This window comes from Heterocephalus glaber, unplaced genomic scaffold (assembly GCF_053883595.1).
Source record: "Heterocephalus glaber isolate CG9 unplaced genomic scaffold, H.glaber_assembly_v1.0 deba00001472, whole genome shotgun sequence".
Lineage (NCBI taxonomy): Eukaryota > Metazoa > Chordata > Mammalia > Rodentia > Bathyergidae > Heterocephalus > Heterocephalus glaber.
In genome coordinates this window covers 77366436-77377232 of record NW_028258315.1, presented here as the reverse complement: position 1 = coordinate 77377232, position 10797 = coordinate 77366436, and the positions used below count along the sequence as shown (strand labels likewise).

Here is a 10797-nt window from a genome sequence, read left to right as displayed (position 1 = left end):
CAACAAACTCTAAATCTGTCTGGATTTCTATACTTTGTCAATCCCAAGAGCTACTACCCAGTTTATTAGGTTATAGATTAAAGAAATATATCTATCTTACAAGTATGTAACCAACTATTCTTCCCAGCTTAGTTTTCTTCAGACCTCATTGTACATTGAATCAATTAGGTCACTTCTATAAAATGCAGTTTACTGAGTCCCATCATTATGAATTTGAACTTTTAACAAGCACCTTCATATTTCTGAATTGATGGTTCATGAACCATGGGTTTGAAAATAGTACTGTACTTGAAATTGTCTGATTCACACCAGAGTTAAAGAGTAAAGTAAACCGCACCTGGGTATCATACCTACAATATACTCTTTTAGGGACTCCACAAATTAATTTGTCAAATGATTCCCTTGACTAAAAGGGAATCATCCTAGCTCCAAGCAAAGTACAATATATCAGGAAGTGGATATAAACACATTAAAATGAAGAAAAAATGTTTCCAAGGTAAATAATGTACCTTATGAGGTCACTTAAGCTGAGGGTTATCATATACATCTTAGCTTATGGAACTAGTTAAGGATAAAAACAACAACCTTCAGCTGAGATTTATTTTCATATTGATGAGGAAAGCTATTCAAAACCTTCTACTTCAAGGGAAATACAAGAATTGTAGGTTATTGAATCTCAGATTAAGTTTGACAAAGAATGCATCAGTGTTCACATGGCATCTCATTGCCAACTTTTGTTTAAAACTCTATTTATTTATTTCAGGAAACCTAACAATAGAAAGGTTGAAAATGGCCTGAAATCAGTACAAACACAGATTAATAAGTGCATTAGTATAGATTCTTTTTTTTTTTTTTAACTACTGTAGTGTTTATTTGAGCAAATAGTAATTCACAAACCAGGCAGCTCTTGATTGCAGGTGGTTCTGACTCTGACACAGGGCCAGGAGAAGAAAGCCTTTATGGGTGAATTCCACAGATAAGATTTGAATAGTCCCACCCCTACCACTGCTGCCCCTGACCAGCTCTCTAGAACTGAAGAACCACTAGTACAGATTCTTTTTACAAATGGATGGGAGAGATTGACTGATTTCATGGAATCATTTAGGTGATTGTAAGAGCTGGGAATTACAAAATATCTATAGGAAAGGCCAGCAGGTTGGAAATTCCATCAGGAGTTGATGTGGAAGTCTTAGGTGGGAAGGCAGTCTAGAGACAGAATTCCTTCCTCTTCAGGAGACCCCAATCCCCAGTCTTTCTCTTGAGGCCCTCAGCTGATTGGATGAGGCTGGTCCACATTCTGGAGAGTAATCTACTTTACTCAGCCCACTGGTTTATTCATCATACCTAATAAATAACTTTACAGAAGTATCTATATGGGTGTTTGACTAAAACACATGTTGACACACAAAGTTAACCATCTCAATAAGCTAAATGATTATGAATTAAAAAGTTCATAAAGAAAACCTTTAAAATGTTGGTGTCATTGTTGAAAGGTGAGCTATAAGTGGTTTCTTTTCTCTATATATCAGCTTACTGATGTTAAACACCTGTTTTAGGGAAAATTGGCCATTCTGAATGTCATAAATTTATAGATTGTATTCATAAGGCAATCAATGAAAAAATGTAATACTTCAAGGATCTAAAAATTAGAAGGATTTTTCGGTGGTTGATTCTTTGGACCTATGGTGAGGCAGGACATCAATGGTGGCAGGAGAATATGATGGAGGAAGCTGTTTACCTCATGGCATCCAGGAAGCAAAAACGAAGAGGAAAGGGCTGGAGTCCCAATATTCCCTTCACAGGCACATTCCCATGACCTAACTGACTTCTACCAGGACTTACACCCTGACGATGCCACTGTCTCCCAGTGGTGCCACATGGACCTCTGGAGACATTTAAGATCCAAACAATAAACCTGATCTAGAATAAATAATGCCAAACAGGACAAGATAGAGTTTCATGCCCATTAAGCAAGATATAAAAGGAAGACTGTGGCATGATTTCATTCTTTTCTTTTGTGGTAGTAGGAAATCATTTTCTGGAAATGGAGCAGCCCAAGATTTCCCACATCATGCTTTTCTCTCTGTTCTCAGTGCATTGTAAAGTAAAAAGTGGTGAAAGATCTTGACCCAGAGTATCCTGGTACCTGCTGAGAAAGAAACATTTCAATTGATATGGTACTCTATGGGTGTCTATCTTGGATACTTTATTACACTCAGAACTTAATTATGAGAGTTATGAACTTAACTTTCCACTTCTTTTGGATCTTGTTGGCTGCTCTGTTTGCTCAAATATTTGGGCTATCCTTTCTTAGTTCTCACAATTAATTATGGAGAAGATAAAGAAGAAATTGAGTTTTACTTCAAGTTATGTGAATAGTTGGATTTGACAGGCTGAGGCAAGCCACTTTGTGTTTCTGGACCTTAGCTTCTTTACTGATACAATAAAACAATTGGGTTAAATAATTGTCAACGTTTCTACAATCTTTAGGAATCTAAGAAACATGTAGCTTAAAAGAAGTATGAAGATCTGCCCTATAAGATACCATAATTCCATTCTGGTGAAATTACACTCTAAGACAGGTGGTGTCAAGGCACAAAACATGTAATCGTTGAGTAATGGGACAGGTGAAGGGGTTCAAAAACTATTCAGCTCTTTCAGAACTGGGACTTTATGGTGTCCACATCAATTATTTCTTGAAGTGTTGCATCTTTAAAAAATTAAAGTGAATGTGTCTAAACACCACTGATTCTTTTGGATCCACATAGTAATGACCTTTTAAATGACCTTCCTTTTGAATGAGCTTTGCATGGCTTTCCCTCAGCATTAGCAAAAGTATTAAGGTGTGATGGAGGCACTGTAAGTGTCAAAGAAAGATACGTTTTGATGCTAAATCAAGACCAAACCTAGACCAGTGGTGACAAACCTAAGTATATGAGTTGTTTTTTCTAAACTAAAACCTCAGTATTCAGGTTTAATTGCAGTGTTGGCACTTCACAATAAATAAGTGGGTTTTGGGTTACACTAGGTCTCTAAAAGCTTCACCATCCCTGACCTCAACCATTACAACACTAAGATCCTTGAAGACAGAAACTGAGCCTTATTGAGCTTATATTCTACCTCAGTGTCTGGAGTGGGGTAAGTGCTCAATATATGCTGTTGAATAGTTGCAAAAATTAAACATGGATTGTAATTGGTACAACATAAGAATAAGGGATATATATTTTAACAGGTCACTGATTAGCTATTTTATACCATTTATGTGCCATTTATACATCAATCTTATGCCATTCAATTAAAGTATACTTTCAGCATTTATGAAAAGCTAGCTAAGGGCAATTTGATATGAGATGCTTTATATTTATCTCTTTGTAACATATAAGATTCTAATTTAGTTCTTACCCATCTTAGAAATGATAAAATTAAATTTAAAAATATAAATTCAACTGCAATATTCTGTGGCTTTATGACTATAATTTTAAATCAGAATATCACTTTTGTAACATCAGGGTTATATTTAGGAAGAGAAATATTTAATTTATTGAAAATAAATAAGCAAATAAGTCCATATTTGCTCTTTTACCTGGACACTGCTAGTTTGAAATTCGTGGAGCTATCTCTGGTACCAATTTCTTCTTTGAGGAAGACCTTAGGCATTCTCCATTTCAGCTTTCCTTTGACCTTTCCAGGGCATGTGTTTGTCCTGGAATCCCCCATTTTGTTTTTAGTTTATGTAGGGCCTAAGAGTTATTGCACAGAAAGGTGGAAGAGAGCTTCCTTTTTGTACAGGCTGGAGCTTCTGCATTTCATCATTACCCTCTTTTCTAAAAAACGCCAGTCACATGTGAGTTGGACTCCCTAAGGCTAATGGCCAATCCTTTGCCCCTTGCTCCAGAGGACTTCTTTCCACAGGCCCTTGCCATGCAAGCTCTTGCCTCTTCTCTTCAGGCTCCTCGTAGTGCCTCCAGAATGCCCACTAGTGTATCTTCTCACCTATACCTGCCAATCAGCATGTGAAGAGGGGATGTTTGATTAGGCCCCTGCTGAAATCATGTTGCTGCCAGCCACAAACAGATTCCTTTTTAAGGAAACAACCTGCAGCTTTGCTTTTACACCCCCAGATTGCAGAAAGAAGTTTAGGGCTAATAGCTTTAGATTGGTGTCAAAGGCATTATTTATGTTCATTAGACACAGTGTGAAAGCACATGGCTTACACACAGGCAGAGGCATTTCCTATCTTGCTCAACCCTTCATTGTTATCTTGTCAAGTCTTAATCCAAAGCTTGACTAATGTCTAATGTTGCAGTTCATAAAAAAACATACAGACTTTGGCTCTATATATTTCTAAGGCTCTGTGGGTGTTTTTCTGAAAATCAGTTGGTGAATATTAAGCCTAGTAAAATTTAGTTTATTGCCTCTAAATTAAAGCTCACTATATTTTATTGAGAAATGGCATACAGGTTTTTAATTATCTAAGGTTAAGTTTCTAAGAAGGCCATAATATTCACAAATGCACAGGAACTCAGAACTACACTGTTTTTCTTTTTCATTTCATAGCAATTAGCAATTGCTAAGTTAAATTACTTCTTCATTTAAAACATATCTATGGAGGGTCAACTGTGTACTAGGCACTGTGGTACCCACTATAAACAGTGGGGGGAAAAACATGCAAGTTCCCAATTATCCCGGAACTTCAATGACTGAGTGTTGTGGCTGGAGAATGACTGAGTGTTGTGGCTGGAGGTGAGAAATATTGAACAAGTGAACCAAATAATGATAAATGTATGTATGTGTGTGTATATATATATATATATATATATATATATGACTCTATTCAAATAATGATAAACAAAATTTTAAAAGAGAAAAATAAGATAACAAGAGAAAAAAAATTAAAGAAGAAGTGATGATTTCTATGAGCTTTGTGTGTGTCCCAGTGCTGGAATAATAGAGGGACACCAGATTTTCAATAGGCAGATGAGCTAACAGGTGACAATCTTGTGTAATAGGTTCTGTGATAATCCCCACAAATGAGGTCTAGTGGCATGCGTAAGGAGTCTAACTCTCTATGGAAGAACCAGAGAAGGCCTCTTGGCCTTTACTGTGACACAGCTTGGTTGTTTCATTAATAACCACAATACACTAAGCACCTTCCCTACATCTAGGTGACTCCCCTACACTAGCTGTGGCCAGAAGTGAGGAGCACGTGGGTCCAGATGAAAGTAGATCTGGAGGAAGAATTAAAGTGTGTCTGAATAGTGAAGATTTTTTTGTTGTATTGTTTGTCCTATAGTTCATGTAGTTGAATGGTTAGAAAGGGATATTACCTAAGGTGTAAATAATGGGGAGAATCTCTTTCTCTATAGCACCTATCAGTGGACTTGGGCCCTCTTATTTATGTACTCCAACTCAGTCTGTATTTGTACATACTGTTCTCCTTCATCTTGCAACTCTCCCTGCCTTTTCTCTACTTCCCTCTGATAACTTCTACTTGACCTTTGGCAATGTCCTTAAATGTCACTTCCTTAGAACAGTCCTTCCTAATTCTTCAAGATTTTAAGAGGTCCCTCAATTATAAGCTCTTACAATGTCTTCTATGTAATTCCCTGCTATAATTTTTGCCACATATATTCTGATTATCTATTATTTGTTTCCACCAGTCCCCCAGATAGATCTCTTTTTTTGTTTGTTTTTTTTGTGTGTGTTCTTTTTTTTCTTTTTAAGAAAATATAGAGTTTATTAGACACTGAATAGAAAAATAAAATCATTTACAAAGAGACCTTGATCCTTCTGGGCACCTCTATGACCTCCACTCCAACCCCAAGGAAAGCATTATTTTATATACACAATGGCTGGCAAAGATTAAAAAAACGCAAACTTCCAAAGATGACAAATTCTCAGCTTAAAGAGGTTGATGACTGAGTCAGCTGCTATGGTCCCTAGAGGAGTCCTCTTGTGTGGTCGCAGCACCAGTTCAGGCCCCAGCCTTGTGAACCAGAGGCTGATACCAGGGACCCTGAGCATGTGACAAGGCAGACAGCCTATGACCTCATTGCATCTTCCAGCATCTTCTCTATCCAGTATTGCTTCTGCTCCTCTATCGCCTGGCCAAACCGATCCATGGCTTCCCTTAGTCACTGGGAATTTTCTGCAAAGACGAGGTGAAACCACTGAGATTCCTTGAACATGTAAGATTTGCCACGGGATAATATCAGCTTGTGGTCCAGGAAGCAGCAGTGGAGGACCGGTTCTTCTTTAAATGTACATGGTTCCAGTAACTTCTTCAAGTTTATCCAGATATAAAGGCCACAGCCATGACTGCGAAAGGTGATCTTAAACTCATACTGCTCCTCCAACTCATGCAGCCTCTTGGAGACATACACATAAGCCTCCTGGAGCCAGGAGTGATGGGTGGGCAGGTACACTCTGTTGATCCAGTCTCTGTCCCCAAGCAGGTGACGCAGCTTGTACTGGGTGATGCCAGAGACACTGTGGAGGTAGCCAAAGGGGCTCATAGCAGAGATCACATCATCATTGTGGGTATACAGAACACCAAAGCAAAAGGCAGTGATGCCAAAATCCTTACTTCCCCAGATCACATGGGTCCTGTTGGGGTCAGGCAAACTTTCTAAGATAAGAACACTGGAATATGATGGTTTCGTCAAACATGGACAGCATGTATGTTTCATCTATGATCACATGTCATGCATTTCTTTTGGCAAATTTCAGGTATTCTTTCAGTGACTCCTTCATGTTGACATCACCCAGAGGATTCTGAGGGTTGGCTAGCAAGAGGCCTTTGACCTTTTTACTCTTAGTCTTAGCTTCAAGCAGGGCTTGCTCATCATGAGCTGGAAAGGCTGGGTGTTTGTATTAGTGATCTCACTGTCCACATAGACAGGAATCAGCTCAACTTGTGCATACATCTGGGCGCTAAAGAGGAAGCCACTATGGAAGGGAGTGGGGACCAGAATGACATCCCCTGGGTCACACAGAACCATGACCAGTGCAGAGAAGACAGCACAGCAGCTATTTAGAACAACCGTATTTCTCAGATTCAGGCAGCTAGGTGATCCACAGTGGTAGGTCAGGAACTTGGCCACTTCTGCCAGCAGAAACCGATGTCCTCTCCAGTTGGGGTACTGCAGCAGGGGGTCCTCCATGTAGTTCATGTCATTTGGATACAACCTTTCAGTCATCAGATCAACACACAGCCTGTTCTCATTGTTGCCAAGGTTAAGGAATCCCAAGGAGTTCAGGATGGTGTGGTATTTGTCTCCTTGGTAGGCCTCGTAGTCCTAGAAGTTGGAGTAATAAAATGTAGACATCTTAACTCCCCAGTTGGACAGAATATGGCTGCAAAATGTAGCTTCAGAATCACTCCGCTGGGCACCTGGGTGGTTATGCTGCATAACTGATGGGGCCTGGCTCGTATTCCAGGTATCTGTACCAGCCTCAGAAGGCTTGCTGGAACCCTGTTGCTATCCATACTCAGCTCTTCAGCCTAGAATCCTTACTAGTGCTGAAGGTGTCCTTAGTCTTTGGGGCTTGGAGACCTGTTCTTCCTCTGTTCGCTAAGCTTGTGTCTTGTGCTTTGGCCTGGAAACCCAGATGGATCTCTTAAAGGAATGTGTTTAACTGACTTCAGTTTTCCAGAATTCCCTGAGGTATCTAGGACCCAGGACATACATGCTTAGTAAATATTTGTTGAATTAAAGATGAATAAGATTGTCAATGGTCTCATGGCCTCTTCTGTGCAGACTCAACTATGTAGTCTAACCAGTGACTCTATGATTACAGTAGCTTGAACATGTACTCTTCAGAAGAATCCCTCTAGGATTACCCCAACCTGAGACCACTGTTAGGTTTCTCTATTTGCAAATCAGTGAATGGAGCTGCTGTCTTCTGAAGGCTTGAGTGTGGTGGGAAGGTTCATTTCCAAGGTGGCTCACTCATCTGGTGGTAAGTCGATTCCTTACTATTTGGTCCTCTTCCTGGAAGTGTCTTCAATATCCTTGCCCATGGAAGCAGCTGAGTTCCCACCCAGTAACTGATCCAAAGCAGAGACTGTAATGCCTTTATAACCTGGCCTTAGAAGCCACACTCCTGCCATTTTCAATTGGGTAAATAGGGCAGACATGATTCACTGTGGGAGAGGACAACATGAGATTATTGAGAGGTGAAGATCAATGGGACCATCTTGGAGGCCTATTATCGCACCAGGCTAAGTAAATCCTCCCTTTATTCTTGAAAGAAGAATCAGGGTCTTTTTCATGTGGCCATACCCCAAAGGAGTGTTTGGTGAAGAGGATGTTGACCCTTAGGGATACTATACATAAGCTACATGTGAGTTGTTGACAGGCAGAGAGTCTTTGACTTATCTTCAACCTTTCACCTATGGTCCCCTCTGACCTTTGGCAACATAAATAAATTTCCACAATATCCCTCTTCAGTGGGTGTTATTTTCCCTATTACAAATGATAAGTTAGGGTCAAAACACAGTCAGGGGAATTGCCCAAGGGTAGCCATATGTCACTGTCAGCATGAGGATTACAGCTCAAGGTATCTGAATTCCAAGCTGTGTTTAGACTGGACCACCTCCGGTGTGTAATGAGTTGTGGCATGCACCAACTTCTCTCAATTTCCTTTTAATTCTGCCTAACCCTTGCTGAATTCATCTTCTCACCTCCATGGTACACTGACACACTCCTGTGTGCATGCACCCGCTTGGACACCTACAGTTCACCTTGTCCCCACATTTTCTGAAAACCCAGAGGACCCGTCCATGACAGCCTCTCTCTTGTGCTAATAGGGGCCCCTCAGGGGAAGTTTCTAGAGTAAGAACTAAGCTCCCAACTTCAGAATGGGAAAACTATAATTTTCATATTGTATCTCCTTGCCAATTGTAAATCAGTCATTTTAAGGGTGCTTCCCATTCTTGTTTCCCTTCAGGCAGCTCTTATTCCTCTCCAGAAAAAGAAAGATTTGCTTTATAGCTAACTGCAGGACTGAAACAACATATAAAATAGCAACAGCAGGGAACAAATGTGTCCCTAAAGTGGCAATATGGTGCCTTTTTGTGTGTTTTAAGGCTTTGCGGTGAGAGGCAATTTTTCTTTTCTGGTTTCTACTTGAATAGTTGTTGAAAATTTGGAAAACAATATTAGGTGTGCTCAGTAATGGGGCCTGGCCTGAGTTATTCTGCACTACTGCACTATCAGTTATATATATATATATATATATATATATATATATATATATATATATATATATTTTCCAACATTACTTTGGCCAGCAGCACTCATGATATTTGTCGGGCAAAGCCATCAAGCTAATAAAAAGTATCATTCCAATATTAACTGTATTTTTGTTTATTATGTAATGCCTTTCTCACCAAAATCATTGGTGTTGTATATTATTAATTTAAAAACTATATAATGAAAACCTACTTTATTTCCTCATTTATCTTCCTCTTTCTTTGTTTTGAATATTAAAAAATAGCCGTTCTGACTTTCAAGCCTATTTTCTTTTATTTTTGTCAAATAGGACAATTCAAACATTTCTTTTGAAACAAAGAACCCAAAAGCCATAGAAATGTCTATATTTCTCCAAAGTCCCTACAGTATCAATAAATCCAGAGGGCTGACAGCACAGGGAAAGTTCTACACTGAGAGAAAAAGCAAATTGGATCAACAGTGCTGTTCATTATCCTCTATATTAGAAAACAATGCTATGAAGAGAAGAGGTTATTTCCTGGAGGGAAGACCCCTGTGTGACCTGTTTTCTCACCACTGGCTGAATGCGGCCTCCTTCACAGCTACACTTCCAAGCATCATTTCAGACCAGCTATGAAGTGCTTGCTTTTTGTTGTTGTTTGTTCATTTTCTTCTGTTCCCCTTCTCCATACTGCATTTTATGTTGTTAAGTCAGGGACTGCTCTCCCTTTCAACAATCAACACATGTAATGTTATGGAAGGACTTAATTCCTGAAGGGCATTGATCTGCAGGAGTAGCTGGGAGAAGAGGGCTGGCTACACAGTCAGATGTGTCCTCATCCCACACATGATGTAGGAGAATTTTTCACAATTCCAGCACCATAGATCAGTGGTGAAGAAAACTCCCTTGAATCCTACTCTTTATTTGCCACTGACAGTCAGGGCGGCCTCTCTGGTCTTCTCATCTGGTATGTCATCTTTGAGCTCCCTTCCCCTTCTGAAAGCTTTTCTAATGGTAGGATTGTGTGCCTGTGGATGGCATTTCTAAACTGTGGGCCTCAGGAGTGGAACTTCTTGGGATGGATAATAAATCCTGTACACTATGAGAGTGGGAGTAGAGAAGAGGGATAATGAAGTTTACAGCTAGTCTGTGTGGTAGTTTAAGGGGACTTTTAATCATATTCTTTCCTCTTTCAGATTCAACCTCGTATGACAACTAGATGCAGAAGCCAGAGAGTAAAAAGCCAACCTAATTATTGGTGACATTGGACAGGAAAGCCTGGCTTGGTCTGAGGCTCCAATGGGCTTTCCTGATTGTACCCCTTTCCTATCCCCACTTAGTAATACCTTATGTTTAGAATATAGTATATGTCATAATTCTTCGACATAGGTTTAAAACTCAGTTAATCCTTAATACTAACCCTTTGAAATAAATACTATTATTTGAAGTAGATACTTTCATAGGTGAGAACACTGAGGTACAGACAAGCTGAACAAAGTGCCCGAGGCAGTCTAGCTCTCAGAGGGACAGCATTTACATTCCCAGCCACACAGCCTGCCATTAGGGAGCTGCATGTGCTGC

General features: G+C 39.7%; 1 pseudogene; it reads right to left on the bottom strand.

Moving 5' to 3' along the window:
- Positions 1-6041: 6041 nt before the first annotated feature.
- LOC101703885 (putative inactive 1-aminocyclopropane-1-carboxylate synthase-like protein 2 pseudogene) lies at positions 6042-7214 on the bottom strand (annotated as a pseudogene).
- Positions 7215-10797: the final 3583 nt, after the last annotated feature.